At 31.2% G+C, this 12,067-nt stretch overlaps 1 long non-coding RNA gene across 2 annotated transcripts in view; it reads left to right on the top strand.

Annotated features, from left to right (window-relative positions):
- The first annotated feature begins 6,217 nt into the window (after positions 1-6,217).
- The window catches only part of LOC114076750, an 8,459-nt gene continuing 2,609 nt past the window's right edge, over positions 6,218-12,067 (top strand). For both annotated transcript variants that reach the window (XR_003577739.1, XR_003577738.1), the window contains exon 1: positions 6,218-6,359. This is a non-coding gene — a long non-coding RNA (uncharacterized LOC114076750). The remainder of the gene's footprint in view (positions 6,360-12,067) is intronic.

Below are 12,067 nucleotides of genomic sequence, written 5' to 3'. Positions count from 1 at the left end.
AAAATTTTTAATAGGAAAAAGATCAAGTCCACTGAATTCACAGTGTCCCCTTAAGGAAATTATTCCCCTCTAGTATCCGAGGTTGATTTGGAATATGACCTCACAGGGTAAAATGATCTCAATCACCAGAGTATAGATATCAAAAACTCCGGTGTCAGCGAACCACTCAACGGCAGTAAAATACACTTAGAATACTAGATTTAGTAGTTGAAGAAGAAGTCCATAAAAATCTCTTTAAAATGAAAGGAAATCCCTCAATTTATAGAAAACAAAGGATAGTGCGAAAAGGTTCTTATTGTGCCTCACAAACCTTTAGAAAAGTCACAATCTTTCAGAAAGATCGTTACCTTTCATAAAAGTCACAACTTTCCATAAAAGTCACAACTTTTCATAAAAGTCGCAACTTTTCATAAAAGTCACAACTTTTCATAAAAGTCGCAACTCTTCATTTTCCATTCACACCTTTTTAAAATCCAACAGAAAGTAAACTCGAAAAATAAAAATAAGCAGGTAGTGAATGAGCATTACAATCACAAAAGCCGCAACCCGTTATTCGATTCAAAACAAACGAAGGAGAGACGAAAGAGTAAAAGAAGATGTACGTCTTTTGGATCTATTCGAGAACCTTCTAAACCACAAACAAATATCCCAATGAACTCCCAAAGCTAAGAGCTCAACAGAGAACTACACAGAATCTTTACTCTCAACCTCTGAGATTTTGGAGCTTATAAGTATTTTAATGCAACTATCTAGTTAATAATTTTTGTTGACTTTTCGTCCCTAATGAAAGCCATTCCCCTTCTAGAAAAGTCTATTCTCAGATGTTTACAACTGCTAGCTTACTGTATTTCTTTTCAAAATTTTCAACTAAAGAATCTCCCAAAAACTTTTTCTCTAACTATCGACCAAAAGAAGGAGGAGAAGCTATTTNGGGGGGGGGGGGAGGGGATCAGGTTAGGAGATGAGACCCATCACTACAAAAAAACCTCAAATTTCCAACAAATTTTACTAACAACTTAAGTTGGTTAGTATTCTACTGACAAGTACCAACATATTTCTAACTGAATAATATTTTAAAACCTAACAACGAAATTCTAACAGATTACCGATAAAAATCTTACTAACTAAGTATTTTAGTTGGTAAATACGGCGGAAAAAAATGGCGCCAAATTTAGCAACATTCTATCAATGGATTACCAACAAAATATTACTAATGTACACCTTTTGTTGGTAATATTACCAACGAAGTATATATCGATTGATAAATATGAGAAAAAATTATTTATATAATTTAATAACATATTATGAAGTACTAACTAAACATTTACCAACAACAAGATTATGATGCTAAATTTACCAACCAACTATAAATGTGTTGGTAAATTGGTAACGAAATGTAATTTGTTGGTAAACTTGCCAACCAATATCAAATTAGTTGGAAATTTTATCGACGAATAAAGATTAGAGTTGGTAAATTACTAACATCATTAAAATAATTGTTAATATACCAACGATCACTAATCCATTGGTAAAATTTACTAACATATTAATTATTAGTTGATAATATTAAATATGAATGTTTAGTTGAATAGTAACTATTACCAACTCTGATAAAATTTATTGGTAAATTATTAATTACTAATTATATTCTAATAGTTAGTAAATTTACCAATTGAAGTTAATTTTTTTGGTAAATCAGTGTCTATTGTTGATACTTTCATATTTAGTTTGTGTCATTAAGCGTTTTAACTTTTAAATTTTAACCAAAACTTGACTTTTTCAATATTTCTGGCAAACGTGCTCAAATTAGAACTCCCTCAGTGTCATTAGCTTCAAAAGGTCATTTTTTTATCTAATGGGAAGGTTGGTTCATGTTTTGAGGCTTTCATTTTTTGTTTGTGCCGTTACGTATTTTAAATTTAATGTTTAGGCCAATATTTGACTTTGGTCAATATTTTTGTGAACGTACTCAGATGAGAATTTCGTCAGCGTAATTAACTCCAAAGGTCATTTTTTACCTATTAGGATGGTTGGTTTGGGTTTTGAGGCTTTCATTTTTACTGTGTTTCGTTAGGTGTTTTAGCATATAAATTTTGATAAAAATTTAATTTTTGTCAAAATATTTGATAACGTGCCCAGTTAAGATTTTCATCAGTTAAATCATAAATGAGAAAAGTCATTTTTGATGTAATAAGATAGAGGGTTCGGGTATTGAGGCTTCCATTTTTAGTTTATGTCGTTATGCATTTTAGCTTTTAAGTTTTGGCCAAAATTTCACTTTAGTCAATATTTTAGTAATCGTGCTCGAATTGAAATTTTGTCACCGCAGTTAGCCATATAAGTTCAGTTTTGATCTCATAGGATGGTTGGTTCGAGTTTAAGACTTTTATTTTCAATTTGTGTCGTTAAAAGTATTAACTTTTAACTTTTGGCTAAAATTTGAATTAGGTCAATTTTTTTGGGAAACATGCTCAAATTTGAACTTCGTCAGCGCAGTTAGCTCTAGAAGGTCATTGTTTGCTTTATAGGATGATTGGTTCGGATTTTGAGGTTTTCATATTCAGTTTGTGCCGCTAGGCGATTCAACTATTAACTTTTGGCAAAATTTTGATTTTGCTAAGTATTTTTTTTAAAACGTGCTCTGATGAAAATTCTGTCAGCGCGATTAGTTTCGAAAGGTCATTTTTATATCTACTAAGATGGTTGTTTCAGGTTTTGAGGCTTCCATTTTTAGTTTGTGTTGTTAGGCGTTTTAACTTTTAAGTTTTGCCAAAATTTAGATTCGGTCAATATTTTTGGTGAACATGCTCAAATTAAATTTTATGATATAATGATATGTGTCATATTGAGACCAATTTTTGTTATCATAGATTTTGAACTGTTACATTCAAATATGATTTATAAAATTGGATAATATTTTTGGATTTATATTCGTGTTCTTAGATTTTTAAATGCAATAAATTAATAAATATTTTACTATTGAATAATCATTCAGTTAATAATATTTTGAACATATTGACAATCAATTACTAACCTAACATTGAACTTGAATGATATATTACCACTAAACTAACTATCATATTAGAAAAATGAATAATCATACTAACGTATTTAAAATTTATTACCAACAAGGGTTGTGGTGTAGTGGTAAGTACTCATGCAGTCTGCATCATTAACCAAGAAGTCTCAGGTTCAATTCCCGTTAGGTACATAATCATCTTTGTTAACGTGAGACTTTTCAGCGTGAATCCAGATTTAGTCGGGCTCTAATATGAGTACCGAACACCGGATGAAAATAAAAAAAAATAAAAAAATATTTAAAATTTATTGGTAAATTACCAACACAAATTTTTTGTTAAAATTAGTTGGTAAATTTACCAACGAAAATTTCTGGGTCATGTTTCAAAATTTTGTAAGAACATCTTTGGGTGTTTACCAACTGATTTTTGGTTGGTAAGTTTACCAACAAATTAAAATCGGTTGGTAATATTTACCGACAAGCTTTTTAGTAACGGATGAATATAAGTTCGCATTTGGTTGGTAACTCAATTTGCCAACCAATTTGATCAATTTACCAATGAATTTTTTTGTTAGTAAATGAGGTTTTTTTTTGTAGTGCACCTCCATTTCGAAATTCGAAAGTCTTTTAAGAGATAAGGTTGGAGCTGTTGAAAGTACAATCCTTGTACAACTTCTCAACGGAAAAAGGATGAGAGCCGTCCAATTCTTTGCCAAGATGAGCAAACAACGAGATTACGCCACCTCGCCCTGCTCGTCTTACGAGCATACTGCTTTTCCTGGAGACTTGTATGAAAAGAAAAAGGGGAAAGGAGAGGAGACGACGAGATTTTTGTCGCGTCTAGCTCGTCAAGAAGATCATACTAGCTTCGCCTCGCGCGTGAAAGAGATGGAGATGAACAGGGGTCGACTTATTTTTGTTGTTGTACGTCGCTGCAGTCATTGAAATTTTGTGGGACTCTACTAGATGCATTCAATTCGAGTTGAGACTCTACAATTGTGTTCAACTGAAATAAGGATTTTCGAAGGCAACTCAACCCTAAACCCTAGTTTATGCCTATATAAAGGGTACTAAATTCCCTTAAGAGGCATCTCGGAAATTTCATAAAGAGATCAAAATCTCAAATACTCCACAAATTGATGGATTATTCATAAAGAGAGGTCAAATCTAAATCATCCTAGTTCGAGAAATACGCCACTAACGGCCCTCGAATCATGGATAAATCCTAAGAGAGTAGAATCAAGGGATCAACATAATTGTACCCGCTATCTTAATCAATAAAATTATGTTTCTTCATATTTTATTTGTATGGTTTGTTTATTTTCCATATGTTTAAAAATTATTACAAACAAATTGGCACGCCCAGTGGGACCAAATCTGCCCTTCATCTCTTCTCTCTTAAATCAAATGTGAAACAAATCTGAAAATCTGAAGCTGCAAAGGTGGAAGAACGAGTACTTCAAGTCTCATCTTTGAGTTTCATCAAGTCTACACACCATCAAGCCTTGAAGCAGGGGGCATTTGTAGACATTGAAATTTTGTGGGACTCTACAAAATGCGTTCAATTCGAGTTGGGAGTCTATAAATTGTGTTCAACTCAAATTAGAATTCTTGGAGGTTATTCTACCCTAAGCCCTAGTTTATGCCTATATAAAGGGTACTCGATTCCCTTAAAAGGCATCTCGGAAATTCCATAAAGAGATTAAAATCTCGAATACTCCACAAATTGATGGATTATTCATATAGAGAGGTCAAATCTAAATAATCCTAGTTCGAGAAATACGCCACAAACAATCCTCGAATTATGGATAAATCTTAGGAGAGTAGAATCAAGGGAGAAACAGATTTGTACTCACGATCTCGATGAATAAAATCATGTTTCTTCATATTTTATTTGTATGATTTAATTATTTTCCATATGTTTAAAATTTATTCCAAACAAAATTGGCACGCCCAGTGGGACCAAATCTGTCCTTCATCTCTTCTCTCTTAAATCAAATATGAAAATCCAAAGCTGAAGAATGAGTACTTCAAGCCTCGTCTTTGAGTTTCATCAAGTCTACACTCCATCAAGCCTTGAAGCTGGGGGCGTTTGTAGACATTGAAATTTTGCGGACTCTACAAGATGCATTCCATTCGAGTTGGGACTCTATAAAATTGTGTTTAACTCAAATGAGGATTCTTGGAGGCTACTCAACCCTAAATCCTAATTTATGCCTATATAAAGGGTACTAAATTCTCTTAAAAGGCATCTCAAAAATTTCATAAAGAGATCAAGATCTCGAATACTCCACAAATTGATGGATTATTCATAAATAGAGGTCAAATCTAAATCATCCTAGTTCGAGAAATACGCCACTAAGGGCCCTCGAATCATGGATAAATCCTAAGAGAGTAAAATCAAGGGATCAACATAATTGTACCCGCTATCTTAATCAATTAAATTATGTTTCTTCATATTTTATTTTTATTATTTGTTTATTTTTCATATGTTTAAAATTTGTTGCAAATAGTTACTTTGTCTGGGTCTGGGAACACGTTGATCCTAGATTTTTTAGAATTGGAGGCAGGCCGGGTTGGGGTGGTATAAGGGTGGGCTGGGAATTTAGGAAGTTAAAGGGTGGATGATGAATTGAAATTCGGCTGACTAAATTTAGGAAAAGGCCCAAAACTTTGTCTTTAGAATTAGTCAAATTGAATTTACTTGGTGAATTCGGCTGAAATAAATAAATAGGATGAATCAATATAAGTTGATTAATAAGCTTCCTAATTTTAACGAAATAAAATAATCGACTTAATTATAAAATAACTAACCCAAAAATGTAAACTATTATATAACTAAACTAATTAGTAAAATATTTAAACAAAATAAAATCTTTTCGAGACAATTTCCGAATAATCATAAAATATACTAATTATATACATAATTATGTAAATCATATATATTATCTAAAAATTATATAAAAAAAAGTGATGAGATTAATTTAAAATAACTTAAAAACATTTCAAACTTTGTAAAATCTAATTATTTCAAATCATTTAGAATTAAGAAGTTCGTTAATTAATTCCTATCGAGGAGGGTCAAAATTGGGTGTCAACATATACGCTTTCTCTTTTATTTATTTTTTTCATTGCCCAGATTCGTTTAATCACATGTGTGACGATGTGTAATGATACTCGCGTCATTGATTTCTTATGGATTCAGTTTGTGGTGAAGAATTTTTTCTCCATCAACAAAAAGTGCAAATTTCGAATATTTGTAATATAGAGAAATGTAATCAATTTGTTTCGTATTGCAGATGGAGAATGCATTTTTGAAACAGCTAAGTGTTTTTTTGAGGTGAGTGTGCCGATCAATGCTACATTTCTTTTGTTTTCAAGCAAGTTAGTTGGAGATAGACAAAGTAGATGTATGTTCTTTCCTTTTTAGTTTGACTTGTTGTAGTGGATTCATTAGTGAAATGTGAATGTTAATTAGTTTGAGATTAAGATGTGGTTGATTGATCAATGAATATTCGGTTTAAGCTTAAAGAATGTGCATACCTGCTGCTAAAGGTCAAAGCATCACCTGAATTATGTTCTTGCAGTGTAGTTGGCTTTGCATATGATAGTTCTTTCTGTAAGAAGTTATAGTTTTTGCAATGTAGTTGGTATTTGGTAATCTTTCTATTAAAAAGTTATTTTATTAATCAGGTGCTCTAACTGTTGAGAACGTGTTCAATTTAATTTGTTGTTGTTGTTCATTCTTTGTGCTTATTTCATTTCTCAATAATATATTGTTTGAAGTTAATTACATTCTTCGGAATTATGCTTAACTGTTTGATTGTAGATATTATAATTTGTAACACCCCAAAAAAATTTTGAGCTAAGACTCGAACTATCCTTCATGGTGAGTAAATTTTTTCGAGGAATTTAAAATTTCTTTAGTATTAAGGTCAGTTCACTATATTTAACACTTTGATTTCCAAAGAGAATTAAATTGAAAATAACAAAAATCTGAAATTTGGAGAGATAAGCTAAGTATGAGTTTTGAGTCAATTTCAAACGACCATATATGCCTAGGGTTTTAGTTGAGAGTTCAAGAAGAGGCATAAAGAGAAAAGAAGAGAAAAGAGGAAAAGATGAAAGCGTTAGTCGACGTTCTTGAGTTTAGTTGCGGATTTTCACCATGGGTTTAATCTCTAAGAGGTATGTAAGCTTTCATAGTGTTGGGTTAGTTCACCACATGCAAATCATGTAATTTTTCAGCGAAATCTCATTCAAGGTTTAAAGATAGAGTTCTTGATGAGTTCTTGATAGGTGTTCTTGAGGTTCATTCTAAATCTTGTTGTGTTGGTTTTTGATGAATTCTTGAGATGAAATTAAGTAATTTAAGTGTTGTTTTCAGTAGATTATAGTGTAATTAAATTAAATAATTGAAACCAAGTGATTGGGGAGAAACCGTTGAATTTAGGCGAGTTAGGGTGAAAAAATGAGCAAGGATGTTCAGCAGATTTTCTGGGTTGAGGCCTGGCGCGACGCGCCTACCAGAGCGCGCCAAACCCTTCTCTGTACTTTAGGGGTTGGCGCCCTGCGCCACCCATAGATCCAGGGTCATCTGCTCCATCCAGTTTGCCCCCGATTGCTCCAATTGAGCTCATTTAAAGCGTATCCTCACTCCTTTTTATTCTAAATACTTTAAACTACTTCAAAACACTTAGAAATAATTCATAACATGAATCATAACCTTGAAATAATAATTCAAATTCAAATTCAAGGTAAGGTTAAGATTAAGTTTTGAGAGTTCTTTCGAACCTTTTGAAAGAGTCCCTTTGAGTCCTTTTGAGGAGTCTTCTACAACTTCTAGTAACTTGTTTCAAGACTCAAGTAAGTGAGCATGAGAGTGTATTCATGAGTCTAAAATATCACCTAGATCCTTCATATCATGAACCATAACTCTTGAATTCATAATTCACATTCAAGAGAGAGTTAAGAGTAGAGTTCAAGAAAGCCTTTAAGTTAAATGTGAATTCTTTGAGATCCATTATTGATTTGAACTAATTTTTAGGAAGTAAGTAAGAGAATGAGAAGATTTGTATACATGAGTTCTATCTAGTTACTTAGACCTTCGAGTCGAGTTGTTCATGCCCATAACTTCCGCATGAACACCATGAATTGAGTATCATTGAGAGGAGTTGTATCTCCAAATTCCAAATTCTTCAGTATTGAGTTCCTTATTCCTTTTGAGAATATATTCCTAATCATGGAACTATTATATGTTACCCATTAAGTCCTTGAGTTAAGTAGTTCATGTCCATAATTTCGCATGAACCCTCTGAGTCGAGCTTGAGTCATTAAGTTAAGTAGTTCATGCCAATAATTCTACATGAATCCTCCGAGTCGAGCATTCTTGAGATGAGCAGTATCATTGACTCCTTGAGTTCTGGAGATTTTGAGTTCAAGTATTGAGTTTTATGCATGTTTATTGAAAACCTTGACTTGAGTCGTTCATGTTCATAATTCGACATGTTGGGTTTTATTTGCCCTAAATTTCTTACCATAAATAGGTTTTCCTTGTAGGAAAAGGTTTTGGATTGACTAATCCTTTTCTTGTAGGAAAAAGGTTTAGGACTCTATAAATAGAGGCTTGTTCCTTCTAACTTAATCAGCATTCACAATGTAGTCGTAAGGGCTTTGAGAGTTTTGGTTAGAGGGAGAATTTGTGGGTCACAAGCTTGATACGTTATCACTTGTGTGAACCTCCCATGTATTCCGAGTGAATTGGTTGAGGTTGTTTCCCTCTGTATTTTGTACTCTCGTATTTATAGTGGATTGCTCATCTCCTTTGTGGACGTAGGTCGATTGACCGAACCACGTTAAATCTTTGTGTCTTTTGGTATATTTCTCGTTGTCTTCTTACTCGTGGTCTTTCGAGGTTTGCTTTGCTAGCTTCCACATTTACACCTGTTTATTTTTGGTCCTAACAAGTGGTATCAGAGCCAGATTCAATGATGGAGTCAGGTTTAGTGGTTCGATAATCGATGATTGAACCAGGTTAGAAAGAGGTGTTCATCTTGGCGGTTGTAGTTCTAGCCGCAACCTTTTTGACAGTAATGAAGATTTTGTTGGAGAAATTGTTTCAGAGAGGTTCTCTGTGTTGAGACATAAATTTTGCAAAGGAGATTATGGAGAGGAGAAGCAAGTTGTTGAAGATTAAGTGAAGAAGGTGGACAAATTTATTTTGTCAGAAATTCAGGCCAAGGGGGAGATTTGTTGGGTTTTATTTGCCCTAAATTTCTTACCATAAATAGGTTTTCCTTTTAGGAAAAGGTTTTGGATTGACTAATCCTTTTCTTGTAGGAAAAGGTTTAGGACTCTATAAATAGAGGAATGTTCCTTCTAACTTAATCAGCATTCACAATGTAGTCTTAAGGGCTTTGAGAGTTTTGGTTAGAGGGAGAATTTGTGGGTCACAAGCTTGATACGTTATCACTTGTGTGAACCTCCCATGTATTCCAAGTGAATTGGTTGAGGTTGTTTCTCTCTGTATTTTGTACTCTCATATTTATAGTGGATTGCTCATCTCCTTTGTGGACGTAGGTCGATTGACCGAACCACGTTAAATCTTTGTGTCTTTTGGTATATTTCTCGTTGTCTTCTTAATCGTGGTCTTTCGAGGTTTGCTTTGCTAGCTTCCACATTTACACCTGTTTATTTTCGGTCCTAACACGACATAAACCCTATTTTAAGAAGTCTTTTTTACAAATTGCTTTGAAACTTGTTTTAAAAACTTTAGTACTGAGTTGAGAAAGAGCAAAGTTGAAGTTCTGTTCTTCAAAGAAGTATATGGGAAATAAGTATTCCTTAAGAGTTTATAAATGTTTTCACATTAAAGTTAAGAGGAAACTAAGAGTTCCAAAAGAGTTTTGAATAAGAAAAAGGGAACATTGATTCCAAGAGAGATTTTTAAAGCTAAAGTATTGAGCAAATTATCTCAACCCAAAGAAAGAAAGTTATTTTAAAAGAATGAGCTAAAGTATATTTTGGGAGTAATATTGAGCACCGACGTGGGGATGAGAGTTCATATTAACTCAAGTCTCCATGTAAACTATGTAGCCATCATGGGTATTAGCGGGTTATACTTTTTAGATGATCACGTAAGTTAAGCTAATGGATCTACTAAGTTGAGGAGTTCTATGCGACGACAAAGTATAGGACAGTTCTGGCAGCGTGGGCGAGATGATGTATCACCACTTAGGCTCATAGTGATGGTTGTCGATTAGAGAATTTCCCACAGAAACTATATTACTTTCTTATATAAGTAAAGTTGAATTTGTTATTACATTTTTTTAATGAACTAAGTTGCTTTTATTGTTTTATAAAGCTTATATATATATATATATATATATATATATATATATATACAAGATATTAAGTGTCCGCGCCAGCGCGGCCCAACGTATGATAATTATTTTCTTCCAATTTATTTGACATAAATGAAAATCGAAAATGAACTAAATTTGTTATATGTGTTTTTTCAAAAAATTATTTTAAACTGTTAATTTATGTACCTTTTATGTCATTTTCAAATAATGTATATTATTCTATCTGTTTCATTTATATGATAGAAGTGATTTTAGGAAAGTCAACAGAATTTCTTATATGATTCTCACATATTTTTAGTTGTTCTTACATCATTTTCAAACAATATATGCAATTTTCTTTTGTTTCGATAAAAATAAGGGAATCAACCAACTTTCATTATGATTTTTAACAATGTTTTTCTAAAAATATCTTGAATTGTTACATTGATATCTTAAGCTTCTTTTTCATGTAATTATTAAATATGCAACAAATTAGAAATTAAAACGAAGAATTAAAGTTTTCAAATCATTATATTTTTATATTCAAATATTCAAATCTTTAAAACTCCACATATATGCACAAATTAATAGAAGAAAACCAAAAGAATTTTTTATAAGAAATATACGAAAGCACATTTTACTAATAACATATATATAATATATGATCCCTCCTTTTCAATTTATATTAACTTATTTTTTTATTTTATCTCAAAAAAAAATAACTTCTGAATTTAAATTGTTTTATATAGCATATTTAAGATCACAAAATTTAGAAATATTTTAATACACAAAATTTAAATATACATATAAATTTTAATTTTATTTTTGATTGATTCCACCTAATATTATATTTGATATAGAATTATTAAGAGCTAATCGTAATCATAATTTATTTACTTTCATATAATGAATAGATATCACAATAATTCATAAAAAATGGAGAAATACCAAAAATGAGGTAATACTAATAATAATAACTAAAGATGTTTCTAGAACTATTTTAATTTTTTTATTATTGGCAGATTTTTGTTTATGAAAGTTAGATTTTTTTTACCTTTGTCATCATTCACTTTATATATAGAAAGATGTTTCTAAAATTAATTATTTTTGATAGATTTTTGTTAGAATGAAATTAAATTTTAATTCTTAGTCGTCTTTAGTACAAATATATAATCCTATTCATTTTTATATGTAAATTACTTTTTAACATCTTTTTCTTTAACTTCAATCTTATATATTATTAATTTTTATCACACTTATTTATTTTCAAGTATATTAATTAGAGCCAAAATAAAGATGAAAATAATTAATTTATGATAAATTTTTCTATAAAAAGTAGGCATTTTTTATAAGCATAATGAATAGAAAAAATATTAAGAATTAAACTAAAGTAATAATAAAATAGAGGTATAATAAAATAGATATCACAATAACTCATAAAAGAAAAAAAAGTGAAGTAATAACAAAATAAGTAAATGGTAATAACAATACTTAAGATGTTTCTACAACTATTTAATTTTCTTCTTATCATTCTAGGTAGATTTTTGTTAGTATGAAATTACATTTTTACCCTTGATCATTATTCACTTTATTATATAAGAAAGATATTTCTAGAATTATTTATTATCTTTCTTAATAGATTTTTGCTAGAATGAAATTACATTTTTACCCTTGGTCGTCCTCCCACTTCACTCTTCTATATATA

This window comes from Solanum pennellii, chromosome 4 (assembly GCF_001406875.1).
Source record: "Solanum pennellii chromosome 4, SPENNV200".
Lineage (NCBI taxonomy): Eukaryota > Viridiplantae > Streptophyta > Magnoliopsida > Solanales > Solanaceae > Solanum > Solanum pennellii.
This window is presented reverse-complemented; position numbering and strand designations above follow the sequence as displayed.